The sequence below is a fragment of the Sceloporus occidentalis genome, unplaced genomic scaffold (genome assembly GCF_023333645.1).
Source record: "Sceloporus occidentalis isolate IW3139 unplaced genomic scaffold, rSceOcc1.0.p SCAF_2, whole genome shotgun sequence".
Classification (NCBI taxonomy): domain Eukaryota; kingdom Metazoa; phylum Chordata; class Lepidosauria; order Squamata; family Phrynosomatidae; genus Sceloporus; species Sceloporus occidentalis.
The window spans coordinates 187269552-187295707 of NW_028316982.1; the positions used below are offsets into that span (position 1 = coordinate 187269552).

At 38.9% G+C, this 26156-nt stretch overlaps 1 protein-coding gene and 1 pseudogene across 2 annotated transcripts in view; one reads left to right on the forward strand and one right to left on the reverse strand.

Moving 5' to 3' along the window:
• The window catches only part of LOC149319471 (DNA polymerase alpha catalytic subunit-like), a 331773-nt gene that overhangs the window by 273028 nt on the left and 32589 nt on the right, over nucleotides 1-26156 (forward strand). The gene's annotated exons all lie outside the window — the stretch shown is intronic.
• LOC149319473 (uncharacterized) lies at nucleotides 1836-2465 on the reverse strand (annotated as a pseudogene).

The following is a 26156-nucleotide window of genomic DNA, read 5'->3' on the forward strand; positions in this document are numbered from 1 at the left end:
AAGAACTTAACAGTGGAAAACCATATCTGTGATGGCATGTAGAGCCTGCACCCATTTGCCAAAAAGGGATTTCTCTGTGAGGCCACTTATCTTATGTGTGAGTGTAACTGTTGTCCTCAACATGTCTAGGATTATAATGATTTCTGTTGAAGTTGGTTTTAGTACCTGCTGAATATCTATGGAGAATCTGCCACTGTTTCAGTGTACACTTGTGTTCAATTTCTTGTGGTGTATCTGATGCAACATTTGTGCAGCTGGGAAAATCTACTTTTTAAAAATCCTGAACAAAATTTAATTCAGAGGGACTTCCTTTGAGTAGATCAATTTCATCGTATGAGAAAAGACAATCCCAGCAATCTTGAATGAGAGTTTTTTTGTTTAAATCCTTGGTCTTTTCAGGAACTGAATTTCCTCCATTTAACTTTATTTATAGTTAACTCATATTCCTGAATAATGTTTTTAAAAGAAAAGTTAACAAAAAAACATTCCATTAAGAAAGTTTACAAACTGCAGATGCATTAATTTTTATCTCAGCATCATATACCTTTGCAGCACCAATAAAATCTTGTCCAGATAACTTGAAAAATTCTGGGGTTTTTTGAGAGGGAGAGGGGGCAGGAATCTTGAACTAAACAAAATAAGCCAGTTCTATTTTCTGCCTTTCACCTGGGAGTTTTAAAACTATACTGATAATCCTTGGGAAAGACCCATTTTAAAGCAAGGAGACTGGTAAGTACATTCTGGCTGGCTTGCAAGGTTGGGCAATGCCAGTGCCCCTGTATCCTCTTACCTCTACTTTGCATTCCTCATCACACAACCCTGCAGTGAAGATTAATGGGGTTATTAAACGAATAAAGGAAACTAGCAACTAAGGATTTTATGTTGCACACCTAAGGTGTGTTTGTCTGAGTGCCCTTACTAAATGTATGTTTATAGACTACTAAGACAACCTGGGGTATATAAATACTGCTATAATATAACTAGCTAATTGTAAAAACACTGTGTAGTTTAATTTGTTTCTGTGTGCATAATATCATGAAATATATCCTCCCTCTATGAACTATAATCCATAGGAGGAGAGCATATAATCTAATATTCTAAAAGTTTTTTTTTAAAAAATGCTTTCCTCCTACTACAATTGTTAGAATTGTCAAGGAATTTTTACATGTTCATAGCAATATGAAACATCTAGACCCTTTCCAGTTTTCTCATATCTCCTGTGTTATTTATTTCCTCAGAAACGCACATTATAAGGCTGTAACGCACTCCTTAATTGAAAAAAGTGAGAAGCAAGATGAGTTGGCCAGCAACACAGACTGCTGATTATAGCATCCAGACTTACTGGAACACCTATAAGCTGCTTTATAGTTTCATTGAAGCACATAGTTGCTTGGTTCATTAGCTCACTGCAGGTAGTCATCTTGCTTTTGAATTTAAATTTTTATTTAATCAATGTCACAAGGACTTTGCTCTCGTTGTTGCTGTTTAAGTAAAATGTCTGAAAAAATGGTTGTGTGCATGTTAAACTTTGAGGCAGGCAGCAAATGTGAACAGAACAGTTGAATATCCTAGCATCCACAAAATATATTTGAGCTCATTATATTAATTCACTAGCTGTACCCGGCCACGCGTTGCTGTGGCTTAGTCTGGTTAAATGGAAAAGAAAGAAAAGAGAAAGTGCACGTTTCTGAAATATTTAATTTCACAATACTTGTGGGTTTACAATATTTTTTGTTGCTCCATGGTCTGTGTAGATAGCAATCTGTGTCTAGATCTAAACCGCAAAATTCTAAAGATTGGCCCTTAGCTTTGTTGATGGTGATTGCAAATTCCAATCAAATTGGGAATTGCAGTCTCTTAAATTGAAATGGCATATCTGTTGGAATCATAGGAATGCGAGGAGTGAGGACATCTTCTCCTTTGAAAGGTCCTGTCAAGATTGTTGCTTCAACGACGTCACTCATTAATTTTTTTACGGCAAGTTGCGTGTTATTGCAAAGCTTTGGCTGGTTGATATTGCGCAACATTATAATTGGAATGCCGATTTTCAATTGCAGTACATGTAGTGGCATCCTTGGCAGATCGAGTGAATTCAAAAATTCTTTTGGATAATTAACCGCTTCATCTGCTTCCACAACCGTGTCAACAGACTTGTATGTGACTGCCTTGCTTTGAATGTTAGACTGAATAATATTGTTAAGTTTGTAGATGTCTTTGTTCTTGGCCGCAAGAATAACTCGTTCACTCAGCCAATCGTGATTCTTATAATTGGTTTGAATATTGGGAAATACTTTTACAACCAATTATTCTTTTGACGTCACTAAATTACAAAAGTTATGAGGCAATGAAATTCATCCTGAGGTCACATCAACCGGCATCTTTCCGTTCCCAGTTTCCAGCAATTGATGTGAGAATATTACAGCTGATTGATCGTTTTGCAGGTGGACACACATATTTGTAGTTAATTTTAACATCTTTATGTGTCACCACAAAGTGGAATATTTCAGGCAGGCATTTATTTCGTCCGCTGGTGTCGATCGAGGAATTACAGGTAATGTTTGCCTGAAATCTCCTGCAAGCAATATGAATGTGTTCCGAAATGGTCTGATGTTTCCACACAAATCCTGCAATGATCGATCAAGAGCCTCGAGTGATTTTTTTTGTGCACCATTGTGCATTCATTCCAAAGTATAAGTTTGCATTTCTGCAATACTTTTCCCTTGCCGGATGCTTTGGAAATGTTGCACGTGGGAGAGAGTTTCAATGAATTGCATGTTCAATGGCAATTTCAAAGTGGAATGAGCAGTTCTTTCACCTGGTAGCAATGTCGCAGCTATTCCGAATGATGCAAGAGCTAAGGCTATGTCATTTGGGATCAAATTGATGCCAGAATCAATCTAATTAGGAATGTTTTACCAGTTCTTCCTGTCATACCTAAGAAGAAGATTTCTCCAATTTTGTTACTGATACACTGCATTATTTGATCATAAATGCCTTTTTGTTCAAGCATTAGCTTAGGAATATTTGATTGAACATATGACAAAAGATCACCCATGTTGTAATTTTGTTCACGACACAATTGTACATCAAAAGAAGCAGCAGCAGATCAATTCGATGATGGCATTGCCAATTGATTGAGAACTTTGTTCGCGATTTCTGAGCACAAATCTTCAATAATTATCACTCCTTCACTGTAGATTTCTGCTGTGAAATCCATGATCATATTTGAATTTTCGTTGCATATTCAACGGAAGGTATCTTCAGCTATGTATGATTTATATTTCCCCCATAACTCTGTTGGCGATGAAGGAGAGCAGGCGGTCAATATGATTGCAAACAATGCACAAATTTTATTTGGATGTGACGTGTTGCACGCTTCATTAATGTATAAATCCCAGTGTTGGTCATTCTCCAATAAATTCAGAGCTTGACATGCACTGCGGAAAGTGGCATGTGTAACGCTGTTGACAATTCTCAATTGCTGGAAAGACATTGGACAGGCACATTTACCAGCATGTGAAGAAAGAAGCATTCATCTTGATTGGGATGTACAGTGTACAGTCTGCCTATCGTAGTTTCTTTGAATATGCCAGGTTGTCCATCGGCTCACTCTCCTTGTCTGCGTCGTTCAAATTATTTTCTACTCACATTCCATAAAGGTGTGAAACATTTTTATTGTGACACAAAAGATGAGTAAACAATATCAGACCAACTTTTTCATAAGTATTCACTCCCTGATTCAATACTTGGTAGAAACATATTTGGCAACAATTATACCTGCAAGTTTTCTTGGGTAAATCTATCAGCTTCAAACATATGGATCCTGAGTTTTTTGCCCATTCTTCATGATAAAATTGCTCCTATTTTGTCAGGTTGTATGGGGAAGGAAACCATTGTTGAACAGCAGCTTTCAAATGTTGCCAGAGATTTCTTGATTGGATTGCAATCCTGCATTTTGATCTATTCTATGAAATTTAGGTTATTGTTTTTAAACCAGTATTAATTTGACTGTTTGTTGTCACTCGAGGAAGTGAACTGTCTCAGTGCTGCAGGTCCTTTGCAGATTGATAAATATTTACTTAATGTATATGCCACCTTTCTCCCAAATTGGGACCCAAGGTGGTTTCACTCTAGAATTGCCCTATATTAGGTGTCATCTATCTTACCTCCAATTCTGACAAGTCCCTGCTGAGGACATGAAATGAAGCTACCACCACATTTCTTCACTGTGGGGCAAGGTGTTTTCTGAACAATTAACACTATAGTGCAGGAAGATTAGAATTTCAACCTTCCTTTCAACCAAACAGATAAGCCTTTTCCAAATGTTTGCAATGTGTCCTATGTGCCTTTTTGTATGGGCTTTGGTGTGGGTTTGTTTCAGTAATGACTTTCTTGCCTCTCAAAAAATCCAGTTTGTGGAGCATCCAAGTAAGTTTTCCTATGGATATTTTCTTTCATCTCAGCTGTAGATATCGTCAGTTTCTTCAGAATTAAACATTGGCCTCTTGGTTGCTTCTCTGAATAATGCCCACCTAAGTCACTGAGTGTTGGTGGATGGCCTTTTCTAGGCAAAGTTACAGTTGAACCATTTCTAGTTTAGTGGTGTAATCTAGGGAGTGTTCCTAGTTTTGGGGTACTTTTTGATAATTTAACTCTAATTGCACTTCTAATTGGCATAATTTTCTTCTTGTTTTAATAACTTTTTGTTCTTCATTATGCTGTTTCCTTAGATATGCTCTCCAGCCAGCTCTGGTGTGCTTAATCTGAGATTGTGTGGCACTGGAGTTGCACACAAGTGGGCTGCATTCAATTACTTACATGTCTTTAGTAGTCAGTAGATTGCACCAGAGCTTCTTTAGGTATGTCATAGAAAAGGAGATAAATACGTAATCAACCAACAAATGCCAGTTTTGTTTTTGTTTGTCTAACTTTTGTAACACAGTGCAAATTTTTGGAACCTCACAGTGCAGAGTATCTTGTCTACATCAAGTGGTAACAATGGCCCAGTACAGACGGGCCTCATGGCACGTCTTGACGTGCTAGGGTTGCCTCGGGGCGTCGCTTACAGATGCCCTGCAACCCTAGCACGTTGTCCGTACGTCAAAATGGCAGCGCCCTGTACAGATGGGCATCACCATTTTGACGCGACGGACACCTAGCATCCGCAAGTCGCAGCGCCATAATGACATCACAAATGTGCCATTAGCGCACTGCAGTGTCATTATGGCGCCACAAAAAGAGCCTACTTTTTGCGGGTTCTTTTTGCTTCACGGTTTCTCCACTGCGGCTTCCTCACGGAGCAAACCAGGGCGCCGGCAGACCACCCTTTTTTGGTGCTCTGTACCGGGCCAATGGCAGTTCAATCAATTTCAATTCCACATTGTAAAGCAAGAAAATATGGAATGGTAAGTAGGGGTGAATACTTCTGCAAGACACTAAAGTTTTGATGTAGAACATCTTGATTAGTCAAACAGACTGGAATAAAAATAATCTTATTATATACATAAAATGTAACAAATACCAAATTGTAATATAATATATTACCACAGAATTACAAGACCAATTTGGTTTCCTTCCCCATACAACCTGACAAAATAGGAGCAATTTTGTCATGAAGAATGGGCAAAAAACTCAGGATCCATATGTTTAAAGCTGATAGATTTACCCAAGAAAACTTGCAGGTATAATTGTTGCCAAAGATGTTTCTACCAAGTATTGAATCAGGGAGTGAATACTTATGCAAAAAGTTGGTCTGATATTGTTTACTTGTAATTCCATGTCTTACTATTTTCTTGCTAAAGCAAAACTGAAGGATCAGTTTACTGCAAGTGCTAACTCAAATTAAGATGGTGATGTGGGCTCATCTAGCAAAATCATCTTCCACATATGTCCCCTTTTAGTATTAGCTGACAAATCAGGACTGATGTTGGCTGTTGTTGCTGTGTGCCTTCAAATTGTTTCTGATTTATGCGATTCTTATCTATTTTAGCAAGATTTGTTCAGAGAGGGTTTGCCTTTGCCTTTCTCTGAGGCCAATAGAGTGTGACTTGGCCAAGGTTACCAAACTGAGGCTGTGGGGCTGAGTGAGGCTGTAGTTGAGTGGGGATTCAAATCCTGCTCCTAGTCGTGGACTACATCATGCTAGCTCTCAGGACATTGAACTGTATTCATCATATTTTTAGAAGTTTGTAATTGTATATATCTTTGCTCATGTACTATATTGTTCAGAAAACTGTGTTCCTAGATGTATCAGAGAACTCACTGAGACAGAATTCAGTGACACTTTTTGTTGGTTTGTTTTGGAACAGTTTCAATGAAGTATACCAAGCATTGTTAATATTTTGAGAACTAGGAAAAGTTTTCAAAAAGTTTCTTTTTTAATCTGGAAAATGCAACACCCTTTATGTAGCAATTGTTTAATGAAGATATAAAAGCTGTCTGGATGTTATTGTAGATGATATACTGTAAGAAATAAAATTTAAAAAAAAACTAGGAAAAGAGCATTTTTGTTTCCTACATGTTTAGTTCCTTGAATAAGTGTGGCAAAGTTGTATCTGGATTGTATTTTTGATCTGAGGAAGCTTATTGTTTGAGGATAGTATTGTTTGATGTCAAGAAATTTGTTAGAACATACAAGCTGTTTACCTTGGATAATATGTTTTCTTAGGGAGAGGCAGAATCAGTCCTGTCATCCCACCTAGGTTCCAAAATGTTTTATTTCAACATATGGCATGGAAATCCTAGCAAGGAAAAAAAATCATTAGGCATGCTTTCTTTATGTGCTTATTATTCCTCTTTGAGATTTTTCATATAGCTAGAATTCCAAAGTTTAGGATCGCAGCAGCTCTATCAGTATTTTAATTTTGCTTTATCTGTATTCCCACAAATAGTCATTACCCCACAAACATCACAGTGCAGAATTTTAAAGAACTTGTCAGGAAGCAGTTGCTTCATCATTGCCCTGCTTGTCAAAATAATATATTCTGATCCATATTAGGGCAGGGGAGGCAAATGGTTTCATACTAAGTGCACAGTGTGGCTGGCTGGCTTATTTATTTAATTTCTTACACTTTTAATCCACCCAATAACTGAATATCTCTTGGTAGCATAGAACCCTACTACCTAAGCTATCTCATCTAGGGAACCAGCATCCCTCCCCCCCCCACCTAATATGCAAGGATCTAGTGCCATATTTGTGCCCACTGGATGCTATTGTTTATTTCCTGCCAGGAAACTCTCCAGGGACAACCACTTTGAGTATCTCTGGAGCAGACTAAAATAAAAGCACATTACATAAAATAATGGTAATACAATTTGATCATATGTTTCCAAGTTTTTTTTAATGTATGGCAATCCTAAGGCAGACCAAACCTATCATATGGTTTTCTTGGCAAGTTTCTACAGAGTGGGTTTGTGGTTGTCATTCTCTGAGGCTGAGAGAGTGACTTGCCCAAGATCACCCAGTGGGTTTTTATACTGAAGTGAACCATGGTCTCCAGAGTCATAGTTTAATGCTCAAACCATTACATCATGCTGGATCTCATAATAATAGAATGGCACCAAGTAAATTAGTAGAAAGGGAAATTAAGAGCAAAGGTCCAAGTAGTGTAACACATAGTAAAGTCAAAGGGGATTATTTTCACATTGTGAAAATAATCCAAGATGAATCTGGGTTGAATCTTTGTTGTTCACATGCATCATGAATGCACTTGATTCAGTTTTGGGATGGGCTGCCAAAAACCCACTTAACTCGGGATAATTGGTACCAGGCTTTTTTCCGAGGGGTTTTTTTTTTTTTTTTTTTTTTGTAATTTGCATCATTGGCAGTGTGAATAGTGATCCAAATAGATCCGAGATTTAACCCTGGATGCCCAGCTGTCCCTTTCCCCTCCAATGAGGAGAGAGGAGGAGTCTCCTCTTCTCGTTTCCCCGCTGCCCCCCACTGTCTCCTCACAGCTGGCAGCTCCAGGGAACAGTGCCACTGCCACCACCTCAGGAGACCCAGCTGGGGACATTGCTGAATCAGCAGAATCCCCAAGATTTAGGGAAGAGAGAGATGAATCCAGGGTCTGACCAAGATGGTTAGAGTTAACAGATTGAAGATCATGAAAATAGCATTGAACAGTGTGACATGGAGGTGGAGTATAAGTAAGAGCAAAGGAGATTAAATGATGATCAGATAGTGGAAAGTCAAGTGCCAGGTAGTCAGAAATGATGCAGTTTGCAGCAATAATTAGGTCAAGACAGTGACCGAGAGAATGAGTTGAAGAGTTTGAATGTGGTTGGAGGCCAAAAGAAGCTAGGAGAGAGTTGAAGCGAGACGTTGTAGGGTTATTGGAATCATCAACATGGATATTAAAGTCACCTAGGATCAAAGTGGGGACTGAATCTGAAAGAAAAAATGTCAGCCATGATTCAAAGTCTGAGAGGAACTTGGTAGCGGAACCAGGAGGGCTATAGATAACTGCAACCCGAAGCTGTAGAGGAACAAAGAGTCTAATAGGATGAAACTCAAAAGAAGAGAAATGATAGCTGGGGGAAAAGATAGAACTTGAAACTGGCAGGAGTTAGATAGCAAGATACCAACCCCTCCTCCTTGACCCTCAGGGCGGCTTGTGTGGGTGAAGGAGAGACCACCAGAAGAAAGGGCAGCGGGGGTTGCAGTATCATAGGAATCATCCTGCTAAAAAATGACGTCTGAATGACCCCAAAGTAAATTGACCCTAAACTATCTAAAATAATTTAAAATGTGATTTTAATGCCTGGGAGAATTTTTAAAAATGACTCCATGCGGCTCACGTAGAACCAAAGTTTAGGTTCCAAGTCTAGATTCCATGAAGATATACACAGCTTCCAGATTTCTCTGCACTACAGAATTATTTGTAGTTACTTTTGACACAGAATTATCTCTGGGTTCTTTTTCTTGGCAGTTTCTTGTGCTAAATCCATATGTGTGTTTAGCTTGTTTCCAGGATTAAATATGTATCTTTGCAAAATGTACTGTTACTAAGTCAATTGCAAGTATCCATGATCTGAGGAAAAGATGCCAAGACATGAGTTACTTACATGAGTAACTTTAGGAGAAAGACATCTGTTTTCAGAGACCTGTTTTCATCTAATCTGAATTTTATAACTGTTAATCATTATTGGAAGAACAGTTCAGTATGGTAAACAGTGACATTATTTATTGCCCTTTTAACAGTGGTCTTGTTTTTAAGTGGAATGTTTAATAATATTTTGAAGGGTAGATAGGCTTATGATAAAGTTTTTTCCTGATTCTGCCATTAATATTTCTCTCTCCTTCCTAATTTCTCCTAAACAAATACACTCAGAATACTTTACATTGGTATTTTGTGTATATAAGAATATCCTCCAAAAGAGATTGACAGCTTTAATTTGTTTTATATGTGCAATCACAATCCATGTTATATTCAAAATGCTTGTCCAATCAAGGATTCAATATAGAAAAGAGGCAGTAACAAGTATGCTATACACTGTAATAAAGAAATCTGTTGATTGAAAACAGTTCGTATATTTTGGAAATGATAGGGAATGTAATTGGTTAGAAAGAAAAGGATAGGGCTTCATAAATAATAGGAAATAGAGCATATTTTTCCACTGATAATGCTAACTCAATTTAACAATATTCTGGTGTTGAATTTTCATGTGCAGGGAAATAGGCTTGGTAGATCTTCCAATACTACTCTAAATTCCATAGCTAATGGAATGACCTCTTCATATTGATGGTGGGCAACTTCAATATGTCAAATTTCTGCCATAATGACACACATTTTTACAACCTTGTAAGATGCTTTGATGATTACTGCCAAAGATTTCCATGTCCTTGCACACAAGGCCTTCAAATATGGATTTGTGTATGCAGTTACGATATAGGCCTAAGGGAGAGGGGCTTTATATAGCAGGCCAACTTATACATTTTCTAAAGTCATTGATTTTATAACTAATAGTAATTACAGTAAAGACGTAGGTTACTAAGGGTGCTTATTCTTTACATCATACTTTAATAACAGTTTTGTGGTATACAGGTTGAGTCTTCTTCATTCAAAATATTTGAAACCAAAGGTATTTTGGATTTGGAATATTTTAGTTTTTGGAATTACCTATATATGCATATATGTACATGATGAGATACCTTTTAGATCAGGCCCAAGTATAAACACAAAATTCATTTATGTTCCATTCACACTATACACATAACCTGAAAGTAATTTCACACAATATTTTAAACAGTTTTGTACATGAAACAAAGTTTGTGTATATTGAACCATCAGAAAACAAAGATGCTTTCAGCCACCCATGAAAAATGTTTTTGTTGTTGGAATATTTTGTATTTCAGCATTCCAGATAAGGGAGATGCAACTTGTACTGTAGTACAATTATTGGGTGGAATTTTTAGCCTGTAACATTTTCTATGAGACTTTCTGGTAGCTGTATTTGTCAATTTCATTAAAAAAAATTATAATGAGAAGACTATAACTACAGTTATGCTTTCTTTGGTAAATGTTCCTGCCCACAGCCAGGACTGCTGTGTGTAAACTGATTTAGAAGGCTGTTACCATCACTGTATTGGGTGTATGGGACTATTCACAACATGTTTTCTGTATATTAAGGTAGCCCTTTTAATTAGGGTTGCCATTCATCAGGACCTCCAAACCGGGACAAATGTAGGACAAAATTTTCAAATGTAGGATATATATATATATATATATATATATATATATATATATATTGGTGCCCTACATTTGAATAGGAGCCTCGGAGGCTTTCCCTCTCAGCCTGGGACCGTGCGGACTTGCCCCAAACCGGGAAAGTCCCGCCCCCAGGCAGGAAATGGCAAGCCTACTTTTAATATACAGAGAAAAAAATAGCTGTAAATTAGGGTAAAGAGGTTGGACCAAGCTTGTTTCTTGTCCTGCAGGAGCTGCAGAACGCTGAATGTTGTTATGTATCTGTTGAGGAAACTGAAGGAAAACCAAGGCTGAGATTGATAGCTTGAATCCCCAGGGCTAGGTAAGGGATTAGGAATATCTAATTCTAACCCCTTTTCCCCAATCAGGGAATTTGCCTTGGAGAAAGCAATAATATGGCCTCGTGCCACCATTATCAGGCCTTCACACCTTTGTCATGACACAACTTCATCCCTCAATTTCCACATGGCCAACTACCTTGCATGCATGGATCACCTGTTTTTATGGGACAAAGTGGCCCCTTCTTAGACCATCTCCCAGAGGCTAACTCTCTGGCAGACCAACAAATCATGACTTCCCGACACCTTGCTGAATCCAGCGGTAGATTGTTAACATCAGCAATAGCCCTCCGCCACCTTGCCTGGCTTTGTTCCTCTGGCCTCTTCCCACAGGTCAGAAATACCATTGAGGTGCTTCCCTTCAATGTTACAGGTCTGTCCCACACCACCACAGATGACAGGCTCAAATGTACTTATGAAATGTGCACTATAGTGGGAAAGTTTGGTTTCCCTCAACCATCCTTCCAGTGCAGACCCAAATTTCAGACATTTCATTCTCAATCGTCAAACCAACCCAGACCCACCAATCAACCTTATCTGCCTCAGCAGCCTTCTTACCAACAGAGGCCCAAATAAGGCCCATCACCAAATGACCTCACAACCAATGTAAATGGTATTTTTGATATCCCATGTACCCCAAACCATGCACCATTCTTCCTAGATAAACTTCATCCATTCTACTCTGCATGGGCTTCTATTACTACAGATGCATGCGTCCTCAATATCATCAAGGAAGGCTACATCATTTAATTTGAATTCCTTCCACCCACAGGAGGCATTCGCCCATCTTACACCATCAGAGGCCCTATGCACGAAGATACAAAATCTTCTCCTCAGAGGTGCCATAGAGACCATCCCTCCTGCCCTCAGGCACCAATCTTTCTTTTCTTGTTATTTTTTGATGGTCAAAAAGAACGGAGGCCTCCATCCAATCTTCAGTCTCAAAGCATTCAACGACTACATCAGAACCAAAAGGTTCAGGATGATGTTCAGGGGCCTCATTTGCCACCTTGGATTTAACAGACGCTTATTTTCACATTTTAATACACCATTCACCCCACAGTTTCCTTTCCTTGTGCTGGATGAAACCATCTTTTAGTTCACCATCCTTCCATTCAGCCTCTGCACCATCCCCAGAGTTTTTTTAAAATAACATTTTATTGATTAAAAACATAGAACATACATAATATAAGTGTTACACAAAACATATATAAAAAGAAAAAACAAACAAACCATACATTTAAAAAAGAAGAAGAAAAGAGTTTTCACCAAATCTGTTTCAGTTATTGCAGCCTTTCTCAGACAGAAAGGAGTTACTGTGTTTCAGTACATAGACGACTGGCTACTTGTTGCTCGATCCAGATGACTCCTGTACAACTTCCTCAACCATTTTGGGATGATTGTCAGTCTCAACAAGTCCCAACTCATTCCGACTCCATCACCTTCATTGGCGCGGTGATAGACTCTGTGTTGGAAACCACCTTTCTTCCTCAACAAAGCCTTCAAGACTCACATGCAAACCCTTCACTTATTCCATGCCAGGCACACCCATGCACACAAGGTTCAAACACTCTTGGGCTACATGGCCTCAACCACTGCTGTGACTCCACATGCATGGCTCCACATGCGCCCTCTTCAGGTGTGGTTCCTTGCCTCCTTCAACCATGGCCTCGACTAGGTATCGAAACCACTCACAATACTGAGATGTCTACAACAGTCCCTCCGATGGCAGTCCTCAGTCACTAACCTCACCAGGGACATGCCTTTCTCACTGCTCCACCTGTGTCTCATTCTCAAGATGGATGCTTCTCTCCAAGGCTGGGGCGCCAACACTGAACAGCTATCTGTCCAGGGAACCTGGACCAAATCAGAGTCCACCTTCTACATAAACATCCTAGAGATGCTGGCTGTCATCAAAGCCCTACAAACCTTCAGTGGCATCCTCACCGGCTTCCCAATCCTCATTGCAACCGACAACACCACAGTCGTATACTACATAAACAGACAGGGAGGTATAAAATTCCTAACCCTTCTCAATCTAGTCTGTTGACTCTGGAATTAGTGCATCAGGAGGTCCATCCACCTTGTAGTGATTGACCTTGCAGGCCATTCCACTGAGATTGCTAACTCCTTGAGCCAGACCATGCTATCCTCCCATAAGTGAATCCTGCACCTTTGATCCTCAGCAACATCTTCCTCCAATGGGGCTTTCCTCAGATAAATCGTTTTGCCTTGCCCAGCAGCCACCGATGCGAGATGTTCTGTTCCAGGCTTCCTGGGTCAAATCACAACTTTAGCGGTGCCTTCCTTTTCACCTAGTTGGGACCTCTCCTCTATGCCTCTATGCCTTCACCCCATTTCCTCTGATAATGAAGGTGATCTTCAAATTACACTGGGCTATATCCTCATCACACCGTGGTAACCCAGCCAGCCTTGGTTCTCCTTTCTCCCCAAAGAAAGCCTTCCTTCACCTTCCAATCCACCCAGACCTCCTCCTCATCAACCAAGGACAGTAAGGTACTCAGACCTCCATAGGCTAAAATTCACAGCGTGGACAATCACCCAACACTCTCATCACCCGTAAGATGGATCCTCCAGGCAGTACATAGGCCATTGACCACTCGGTGCTATGATTACTAAATCAAGTCATTCTTTTCCTTTTTGCACACCTTTCCGCTTTGCCACATGACTTTTCTGGAATTACTCTCCTTCTTAGCATGGGGAGGCCTTTCACTGTCCTTCACTAGATGCTACTTATCTGCCATTTCATGGTACTGCCAATAACAGGATCACCCCTCCTGCTTTTCTTACCCCCTCATTATTAATAATGATGATGATGATGATAATGATAATAATAATTTATTTATATCCTGCCTCTCCCTATGGGTTGAGGCAGGTTACAAAATACAGTGTAATACGTTATACAATACAGTAATGCAATACAATACACGTTAAAAACAGAATCGGCAAAACATAATCCCCATTCCCTCCCATTAAAAAAAACAATAATACAAAAAATCCCGACTAAAATAATTAAAGAGGTGGATTCAGAAAGATAGTCTGGGGTAGGAAGGGCAGTCGATATCACAGTAAAGGGAGGTCTTTTCTCAAAGAGGATCAAAACCTTCACCCAACAATCACAACTCCACCTCCTGCTTGGAGCCTTCGGATGGTCTTGTGCTAATTGCACAAACCACCCTTTGAACCCATGGCCACTTGTGACATCAGGCTCCTGACTTGGAAAACGGCATTCTGGTAGCCATAATCTCTGCCAGATGGGTCAGTGAACTCTGTGCCCTCCGTTCCAATCCCCCTTCCATCCGGTTCCAAAAGGATAAGGTTGTCCTAGGCCCTGACATCTCCTTCCTTCCAAAAGTGGTTTCGGACTTTCACATTAATCAAGACATTGCCTCCCTGCACTTTTTCAAAACCCATTCTCTGACCTCAAGAGGCCTCTTCACACCCTGGATGTACACAGAACCCTGGCTTTCTACATTCATAAACAGCCCATTTACGTAAAACCAAATGTCTTTTTATCTGTTATTCAGAATCCAAATTGGGACAACAGGTCTCTTCTGAGCATTTCTCTAAGTGGGTGACATCTACCATCCATCTCTCTTATGAGCTGGCTGGCAAATATCCTCCTTCTCCACTGAAGGCACACTGAAAAACAAGTCACTAAAACATCCTAATCACTCAGATTTACCAAATGTACAATATTTACTGTAGCACTGTATCCATTGCATATTACTGATAAATTCTAGATTTTAAACTAGTTTCCACTTAAAATTGGATTCGCTACATGTTTTGGTGAGTCACCAGGCAGAGTAGATTTCCCCAACAGCCAATCAGGGTTCAGGGTGACTATAAAAGTAAGGGCTGCCAGAGGAGTGATAAAGAAAATTTTCATACCAGGGCTTACCGTGGGGTAAGCATTGGTAAATTGCCTCTCAAACATTGAGGAAGCGTGCATGTGTGAAAACCTAGTACGCTTCCTCAATGTCAGGTAATTGTTGGCTCCCTCTAGCGTCACTGAATTGTTTGGGGAGAGGGAATTTCCTCTGAATGAAAACTTTGCGTTCAGAGGAAATTCCCTCTCCCTGAACGATTGATTGATGCTAGAGGGAGCCAACAATTACCTGACATTGAGGAAGTGTGCCAGGCTTTCACACACGCACACACACTTCCTCAACATTTGAGAGGAGATTTACATGAAAATCTTCTATAAAAGAGGAGGAGTCCATCACTGTCAGTGAAGAGTGTGTCACTTTAATGAAGAGTGTGTCAGTTTAAGATGCCTTTCAGAGCTGTTAAACAACTTGTAACTATTGAAACACTCTACAGTGGACCCTTTATACGCTGGGGTTTGGTTCCAAGAACCCCCGTGGATAACAAAATCCGTAGATGCTCAAGTCCCATTAAATATAATGACATAGCAAAATGGTGTCCCTTATAAAAAAAAAGAAAATCAAGGTTTGATATTTGAAATGTATACTTTTTTTGAACATTTTCAAACTGTGGATGCTTGAATCAGTGTATAAGAAATCCATGTATAAGAAGGGCCGACTGTACTACTATAACCATACAGTCTGAAACAACCGTGGAATAATACAATCTTGCTTGTAAATAAAGTTATTGTTTATTTTGTTTCAAGAAAAGAATGGCCTGGATGACTTTATAATAAAAGTCTCATAGACGAAATGCTACCAATAATAAAACACATGTGAGAGAAGGACACTGGGAACCCATCCCTATTCCATTTAAAAGAAAAGTGTATTGGAGGTGAAATTGGGGCAGGTTTCAGAACCAAAGGGTTAAGATATGTTTCTGAGGTAAAAGACAAGCCTCAGAGCATCAGCAGGAAGAACCGTGTTGGGTCACACATGTGCATTTAAGGTGTTACAAGTTAGATATAATTCAGTGAGAGTAAATAGGAATAATTTAGGCAACAGTCAAGCGGGGGAAATTTAAAAATTGAATTACAATGTAGAATAATACTTTTTAGTTTAGTATTTTTCTGTTAATAATCCCCCACTCTTCATCCACCTCAAATTTCAAGTTGTAGAAAAGAGACAATAAAATATAAAGGGTTGTACTGAACTATATCCTCCCTACTGATGGAAGGCTCTTTGATCCAGTGAAAACTAGAAGGCAGAAAGTGATGTTGACAGATTTCCTTTTTCTTCTGCAAACTTCCGCCACCCTTTCCACAGTCTTCCAAAGGGTCCTCCAACCATCTGAGGAGGATTTGTTGTGGGAGGCTGCAGAAGCAGAAGGAAATCAGCAGAAAGCTCATACATGCACAAACACACATACATTTTTGTTCAGAGGCTTCTGCTTGATCAGAGACCGTTCTTTTGGGAAAGGCAACACAATTCACTAAACCTTTGTATAAATATTATAGCTTAAATTTCTTCAGGTACACTGTTGTCCTTTGCATCAGTCTGTAAAGCTAGAAATGCTTTCACAGTCCCTCATAGTGTAGCGTTTAGATTCTTAAAGGATGGACAACAAGTTAACAACATAAAGTGGATATTGACAGTTGTTGAAAATGAAGTAATGCATGATGTAGCCTTGAGTTTTCCTCTGAACTTTGACCATACCATAAAAAACATAAAAGAAGGAGAGCAGTACTGTCAAGTACAGAATTACAGAGAAAAAAATTAATCTAAATAGTGAGAGAGAAATCTATGTTTCCTTGCATGATATTTAACAGCAACTGTAAGGAGAGGGATGTTTCTTTCTTTGTATAATGTGCAGTAGTTACAATAAACACAAGATTTCCAAATCTCAGAGGACTCTCTTGACAGTTGCTTGATAACAGCTTTTTTCACTCCTTAGTTTTGACAGTTTGCGTGTGTTGCCATATCTAGTGTAAACTAAAACATCACTGTCATTCTGTTTTCTTTTGTATGAGCCTTTCTTTTTATATATTTTTTTCATCTTTAAAATAATGAAAAAGATGGGCTTTTCATTTGCAGACTGTGAGGCAAGTTGTGTGGGAGATTAACATATGTTTATAAGTTTTGAAAGATTGAAAATGACAGCAGCCTGCTTCAGTTTTTATCATAAGATCCCAGTGAAAGTGGGTTATTTAAATTAGCACTTTAACCTTTCTACATGCAGTATATCAGTTCCTGTAAGAATGTGGATAATATGCCACCGTACACATTAAACAAACAGAGCATGATCAAATTCCAGTGTAGCCATAGAATGTGTTCTTTCTTTTTGACAAATAACCACAGATATACCATGACCAGCACAGAATAAACCACAGGAACCCCACATTCATCTACCAACCCAGGGAATATATGCACTTGTTTTCATTCTGAAGTAAAATAGCATAGAAAAACTCTGGTATAGAAATTATAACTTCTGTAGGTTATTTGTAGTGAGGATTATTTGCACAAAAGGAATAATTAATTAATCTTGCAAGGTGGCTGATTTATTATATACATGTTCTGTAGCCATTAAAACTACTGCTTGGTAACTATCACTTTTACTTCAGTATTTTGAAATCTTATTTAAACATCTTCACAATCCATACATTATTAAATTCAGTAACAGACTGATAATGGTTCAAAAGATGTCTTTTATATAGTGCCAGGATCTTCTTCTTAATATCTCTCTGCCCAGGAGATATATATTGAGCAACTGGCTCCTGCCTTCATCTGTTTCCTGATGCACTTGAAACAGCTTCTCTGCTAGTTTCAGTTGTGGTCTGCTTCCATAGAAATGAATGGTGACCTTTACAGTATGTGCACATATGAGCTGAAGTATATCTTTAGATGGAACTGTGTGCCTGTGGTCACAATTTTTGGCAACTTCGGTTGTGTTATATATAGGGTTTTTACAATGTATGTGTTTCACAGATGTATTTATTTATTTATTTATTTATTTATTTCCTGCCCTTCTCCCAAGTTGGGACCCAAAGTGGCTTACAACATGTACTCTTTGTCAATGTTGCTCATTTCAGTGGTGTATCCACACAATACCAGTAAATCTATTAATATTGACTAAAGTTGATGATCCAAAGACTGATTCTTGGATTCACATAGTACATGGACATAAGCATTACATGGTACACAAGCATTACAAAGTAAAGACAAATCATAATGAACAGTATCTCTAATCTGAGACTGTCCTAATTTTCTAAAATTGTCACCAAGTTTCTTCTATCATCAGACCAAATTTTGCTTAAGCACAGCAAAGCACCCAGTGTCGTCATCTGGCATGTTGCAGACAAATTCCAATTACTTTTCTGCTTCAAGCTATTGTTAAACACTAAGAGCTAGCTGACAGTAAAATTATAAATACAGGTGTTGTCACACTACACTATAATCAGAATTTTAATTTGAATTTTCATTTGTAAAGCCTTTTTTTTACATGAAAATAGGAATAGAATTAGTTTTATTGACAGTAAAAAGACATTTTGAAAGCTTCCTAAATCATTACCTGTATTTAGAAGTTGGGGGGGGGGGGGAGGAATTGTATATGTCCATGTAAAGAGAACAGTTTTATTATCACATATTTACTCATTATTTTTGGTGGTAAATAAAACTAGGGAGATGTGTTTGACAAATGATTGATGTAACTCAGTAGGTTTCACTTCATTAGAACAATAGAAAACCGCAAATATATATTTACTTTTGTTTAATTCTGCCACTGCTAATATAAGCCTGGGATAAAATCCTTAGTCAAATTAAGTAGAGCCTGTTGAGAGTCCACATGTAGCGCGAAACTTTCTATTTGGTAATTTTCTCCTCTTAGCTAAATTCATCCTTCTTTTCTCCCCCCACCCCACCCTCTGAAAGTTGGAGTGGTTCCCCCTTCTCAAGACACCCTTTTTTTTCCTCCAGGCATTTAGTGTCGTGTCTGCCAGATTTCAGTGATGAACAGCGAATTGCTTTTAAAGTGGGCATTATGCCAGTTCAGCAGCACAATGGAAAACCAATCTTCCACCATTCTACTTTTGATGCTGTTATTGTAGCATTTTAGATAACTGCTGCCACAAAAAAAGATGTGCTCAATTGCTACCAGTTAGTCAAGTTAAATCCAGAGTAGCATTAAAATTACTCTGAAAACTGTTTGTCAGAGGTCATGTGTTGTCTGTAGCTACAGTACATAGGATAGATGTTCTCTTCTGTGGAAGGCTTTTTATTTATATATATCTTTTTTCTTTTTTGCTTTATTATTACAGTGACTGACCAGCTCTCTAAATAGCCCTTCACTACCTGTTTACTTATTGTCTCCACCTTAGTGTTGAAAAAATGTGTCAAACAAATGTTGAAAAGTTTCTTTAAAGTGCTGGAAATAGCAGGAGAGTAAGTTGTTCAGGGTGCTAGAGTTTGTACAGTGTGAAAGCAGAAAAGAGAGAGAGCATGCATGTAAGAGCATAATTCTCTGGTTTCTGTAACAAGATTACTGTTTTCTTCTCTTTATCTCCACGATTCAATGGCTGGGTTCACTTTTCTGGGTTTTTTTAATAGCACAAATGGAATTCATCCCCTTTTTTGCTCTCTTACCCTTCAACACCACCTCTGTTTTTCCTTCTACTTGATACTTTTGTGAATGGGACACTTGGTTTACTACTTGCACGCCAAATAATAGCTGGAGATGACAGCGGTCTATATTGGCTGACTTTTAAGTATTTTACAAAATAATAATGTATAAGTGTTAGATATGTTATTATTTCCCTCATATATGTGTATACAGGAAACCAGTCTTGGTTGGTTTTAATGAATATTATGCTAACAGGGATGACACAGTAAGCTCATCAACTGAATTTCTTAGGGATATATTTATCGTATTGTACAAGGGGACAACTATTCTCCTTCCTTATTTATAAGTTAATTTTGATAGCTTAAATAAGCTTATTCTCCTGATAGAATAAGTAGTGCTTGCTGTGTTTTATTCTGGGTTGTATTTTAAACTAGGTTGTGATCCCGCCTCAATTTAACTGGGAGAGGTGGGAAATTATTATTATTATTATTATTATTATTATTATTATTATTATTATTATAGTTTGTTCAAGCCTGTAAGAGCAAATTTTGCCAGATATGCTTCAGCAGAAGATATTAGGCTGCTTGGTAACACCATGATTAGGAATAATTGTCCCAGATACAATAAGAGGAGAAAATTTTCTGCTAATTTCCGTGGACATGGTTCCTATTCCTTATAACAGATGTTTCATCATTTTGATGTTATAGCAGTGTTCTGTAGTATCTCTGGGCTGACATTCTCTCTTTTCAGTTCATTGACAGGGCAGAGGAACATGTGCACTGTATCTTCCTTGGTTAACAGAGAGGGAGTGGTAGGAATGAAAGTTAACCTCTGCAGAGAATCAGAACATGAATTTATATTGTGTTAATGTGTTTAATGTATTTTGTTTCTAAGATGTCTGTCCAATCTGGAATCCTATCTAGGAATATCATAATACAGTGGGCCCTTGTTATCCGCTGGAGTTTGGTTCCAGGATCACCCATGGAAACCAAATTGTGTTGATGTTCAGGTCGTATTAAATACAGTGGTATAATAAAATAGTAGATCTTTTATACACACACACACACACACACACACACACTGGCAAAACTATAGTTTTGCTTATTGGAATTTATATATTTGAATGTTTGGATTTCTTATTAATAATTTTGCCTTATTTCAAATCTTAACTAATTTCACTGCCACTGCACAAATTAGGGGTTTATTTTAACTGTGGTAGGTGGGCATAGGTGTTGGACAAAAGGAGTGAGAGGTTTGGGCAATTATTCTTATTATAAAACATCAAATAGTGTATCTTTCTGAATATCTAGCACACATTATTTAAAGTAGAGATACTTATAAGCATGTTGATCACCTGTGTCTGGTTCTTGGAGTAGTCATCTGTGAACTCACAGAAAATAGAATTTTCTGATCCTCTGAAACCCATCTTTAGAAATTTCTATGAAGGGCTTTGAGACATGAGACCCTTTTACAATGGGCCTGGAAGGAAAAGGCTCTATAATGGGAACACTTATCCACAAGAATGCCTCCCTCAAGTAAAGGTGGAACTTAGAATAGTCTTCCTTCTGGGAGATCTTCTTACCACAGGACGCACACGTCTTGAAGAACACTTCAGATGCCATAAAATGGGATAAAAAGCTAGAAAAGATGCCAAAGAAGAATAGTTAATACAGTGAAGTTCCCTGTGATGCATCCACAAATGCAAACAAAGAGATCTGAGGAGATTTGAGCAGGAACCATACTGAGCAGTATGGAGTTGGGTGGGGTGGGGGGGCTTTAGCCAAAAAGGTCTAGCTCAAGAAGTTTCCAAAGGTGGTCTTGCAGGCTCAGAGAATCTCATATGTTTCAGTCACATAGGTCAGAATGAAAACCCTGTGATCTCATAGAGGTCCATGAGCTTCTCTGAACCTAGTAGGAAAAAATCCCTTCAATTTCCTTCATTTTGCTTTGAAAGTTTTCTTCATGGGGGAAATATATATATCAAATATGTTATTAGGGCACTGTTTTTCTATCTAAACAAGTGTGGGAACAAAAGATGCTACTCTACATGGTAAGACAATGTGCAGTCATCATTACTGCATGTTATTATGGTTATCTGATGAAGCTTATAAAAGCTGAAGGAGAACCTCATATTTGTCCATCCTTAAAACGTCTCAGGTGATCTGGGTATTCTTCATTAGAAGTAGACTTGATTTGAAAAAGCTGAAACTTTACCAAAATCTAGATTTGACCAAACACAAAAATCTGGTCTTGAGGCACCTCAAAAGATTGATTATCATGTTGCAGTAACAAAAGTATTCTAATACTGTATTTTGAAGCATCTCATGGAGGAAAAGATAGCTATGTCATTTCTCTTCAAGATGTATAAGGTCAAACCATCTTTCAATACAGTCAGTTCCCAATTTCCCTCAATTACTTGGACACTGAGGCCATCAAAGAGAATTTCCTATTCTTTGCAAGCCTAACTTCAACTATTATTATTATAGTTTATTTTTATAGTGCTGTAAATGTACACAGCGCTGTACATACAAATGATCAAATCACTAAAAATGAAACCTGCCAATGGCGTACACATGCAAGCTACAAAATATGTATAAAATAATAGGTAATAATATAAAATAGAATTGGTTAAAATAAACAGGCAACAATTAAAAACATCAACATCAACTATCCAATATAAAATCAGATAGATAATCACACAGTGCCTAGGAACGCTTCCCTGAACAGAATAGTCTTCAACTCAGATTTAAAAGTGGTCAAAGACCCATGTTCGTGGAGGAATAAGGTTCCAGGAGTGTAGGGCAGCAAGTGAGAAGGGATGAATCCGGGATGGGGCAGTGGAGATCTTAGGCTGGGACAGCAGACCTTGACTACTAGAACGGAGAGTACAAGTGGGAGTGTAAAGAGAAAGAAGTTAAGATAAATACAGAGGGGCCAGCCCATGCAGGACTTTAAATGTCAACAACAAGCTTATACTGAATATGGAAGGGAAAGGGGAGCCAGTGAAGGGATGATAATAAAGGAGAAACATGGTCAAAATGGCGAACGGATGCAATGATGCGTGCTGCTGAATGCTGAACGGAAATTAAAGGACGAAGATGAGAGAGAGGAAGCCCTGCCAGAAGGAGGAGGTGGTTATTATTTATTTATTTATTTAGCTAGCTAGCTAGCGCTGTAGAGGTTGCAGTAATCTAGTCGGGAGATCACCAGGGCATGGACCAGAGTCTTGGCAGTGGAGGTTGAGAGAAATGGATGGATTTTGGCAATGTTGTAAAGACAGAATCTACAGGCTTTGGCTGTAGCCTGATGTGGGGGATGAAAGACAAAGAGGAATCAAAAGTGAAAACAGGACTGCGGGCTTCCTGGGCCAGTCGAATAGAGATGTTGTCGACAGAAACAGAAAAGGAGTATTGGAGGGAAGACTTAGGTGGAAAGACAAGAGGCTCTGTCTTGGACATGTTGAGCTTCAAACGTCAATGACACATCCACTGAGAGACAGCTGTAAGACAAGATGAAACTTGCAGTTCAAGACTTGGAGAAAGGTCAGGGGTGGAAAGATACAGCTGAAAATATACAAGATCATTATTAAACAGAAATAAAACAGAAAAAAAGAACACAAAATAAAATCAAAGATAAAATTAGAGCATCACATAATAAAAGAAAGAATCCTAGCCAAAAAAGTGCAGAAACCTACAAGCACTAAAACAGTTCTTAAATTATATGAGTGCACCTTCAAGTCACTTGTCGATGTATGGCAACCTTATGAATTTCTTAAGGTTTTCTTAGGCAAGAAAAACTCAACTGTGGTTTTGCCAGTTCCTAGGAGAATGGCCTTCAGCTGAAGATGAAAAAAAAAACACATCAGTGTCAGAAAGATCTCTCCAGGGAGGGCATTCCACTAGTGGTGTACAGACATAGTAAAAAACCTCTCTTGTAGCCTCCAACCTCAGTTCATTTGTTTATAAATGCTTACGGAATCCCTTTGCCTCAAAGAAATATTCATTGTATCTGTTCCTACTTAATAACTGTATCAGGAACCTAGTTTCCATTTCTTTCACTTTCAGACTTGTAGCATCTGTCCTGCAAACCTATAATTGGGCAGGAATGGGGATCACCTTTTGCCCTCCTTGGAAGGTTGCAGTATGTCATTTCTTTTATTTCAAAATTTCCAGAAATCATGGCCAGATATCATTGTGGTTGTGGGAGATTCCCAAATGAAAATCACTGCTTCTGCACATTTGGGGCCAATGAACACCCAAACACATATTTAAAACCATTAAAATATTTAAATGTCAGACATACATGTCAAATAGTTTTTTTTGTGGGTTTTTTGGGCTATGTGGCCATGTTCTCTAAGAGTTTATTCCTAATGTTCCGCCAGCATCTGTGGCTGGCATCTCTGAAGATGCCAGCCACAGATGCTGGCAAAATGTCAGAAATAAATTCTTAGAGAACATGGCCACATAGCCCGAAAAACCCACAAAAAAACTATGAATGCCGGCCATGGACTGTACATGTCTAAGTCCCTCATAGTAATAGTGGAATTTTAAGTCTGCCAAGAAAATGGTAGACTGGCTCCTCGTATGTTGTTCACCTGCTTCTGGACTTCAGAAGGGGCAGAGCCATCTGTGGTTCCATATAGGTCCCAGAGATGCTGGAGGAAACAAAGGGGTTGCTAGCACTACTAATGGAGGGAAGGAGGCAGAAAGGATGGAGATATGTGGAAACACTGGCACAGCAAAGATGGGAACTGGAGCTGGTCTAGTTGTTCTGTGCTTGAGGTGGTAGAGTGGGAGAGGTGTCCATCTGAGGAGCACAACATCTTTAAGAGAAGCGTTTCTCTTTGCCTGAGGCTCTATAAAGTGAAGGAGAAAGAGATGCCCCCCATAACACAATGATGGTAGTAGTGCTCCCTTATAACCAGACCCACACACACTAGGAGAGAGCTGGGTCAGTTCTGAAAAACTGCCATAAAGCTGGCAGCAATCCTCAACCCTATTGGGCGGTGCCAGCAAGACTGAATTCCATTGCCACTGTTTGAGAGGGAAGGAGCTGTCTGTGTTGTTCTAGGTCTAAAGTGGTCCAGGTCTTGCTCCTGTGTTGGATAGCACGATAAAATTAAAGTATTGTGTGGCTGAGGTGAAAAGGGCAAATTCTATGTCGGAGATCACGGGAATGGACTTGAAAAATAAAATAACACATATTATATAGTTGCTTTATATATCAACAACAACCACTTTCAGTTACTTCTCTCCCATATTGCTCACCTGCACTTTAACCTCAGAAGGGCTGAACCAGCTGCCAGTGTGGTGTAGTGGTTTTTGCATTGGGCTATGATCTGGAGAGCTCAAACTTGCACCTAGTGATGGAAACCCACTAGGTGACCTTGGTCGTCACACTCTCTCAACCTCAGAAGAAGGCAAGGGCAACCCCTCTCTGAATAAATTCTGCTAAGAACACCCCATAATAGGATGTTAGGGTCAGGAAATCGCATGGAGGCACACAACAACAAGGTGTAGCAACACTTGGAATATAGTCTACAGTTCTAGTCACCACACCTAGAAAATATTCCACCTCAGGTGGAAAAGGTTTAAGAGAAAACCAGTCAAAATAATCAAGGGTTTGGAAGAGATCTTTGTGAAGAAGAAAAAATGCTTGGAGCTTTTTAATTTACAAAAAGGCACTTAAAGAGAAACATATTTAAGAGGTGTACAAAATTATGCACACTGTGGAAAGAGTGGATAGGAAGGTTTTTCTTTTTCTCCATCTCCCTTAATATTGGAAATAGGTTTCCGTGAAGAAAGTTAAACAGTACAAAAATATATGCTAGAGAAAAGAAAGAAATACTTCTTCATATATTATATAGTAAACAGAATTCACAAAATGTACTATTGCCTCAGCCTGGAAAGTTTTAAATGGAGATTAGACAAGTTGATGAAAAATAGGGCCATCAGTGGCTGCTAATCATGGGTATCAGAAGTAGTATGCCTCTCATTGACTGTAAGAACAGAGGGCTGAATCTTACACAGCATGGGTCCAGACTGTGTTTCCTCATACAGGCCTGCCCAGATGTTGAGGTCTTTGGGAAAAGGTTTTCTCTAGACCCCACCACCTTGACAGGTATGTTTAGTGAGAACATGAGAAAACCCTCTTGAGTGTCCACTCCCAAGCTCTGGAACTCACTTGCACAAGAGACTAGGCTGGCTCCTTCCCTGTTATTCCTGTGACAAGCAAAGACCTTCCATGGACTCTATTAAACTGGATCACTTTGAGTTTGTGAGTACCGAGGAAGTGGACAAGATTCTTGGAAGTGTTAGGAAGACAACATGCTCTCTCGATCCCTGCCCCTCATGGCTGGCAGCTCAGGAGGGAACAGCGGTAGCATCTATGCTGCACCACATAATTAATACATCTCTTAGTGAGGGCTGGTTTCCATCTAGCTTGAAATTAGCAGTTGTTAAACCTCTGCTAAAAAAGCCCTCCTTAGACCCCCTGATAAATAACAACTATCGGCCTGTGTCGCTGCTGCTTTTTTTGGAGAAAGGTGATCGAGAGAGCGGTTGCCTTCCAACTCCAAGCAATCTTGGATGAAACAGATTTTCTAGAC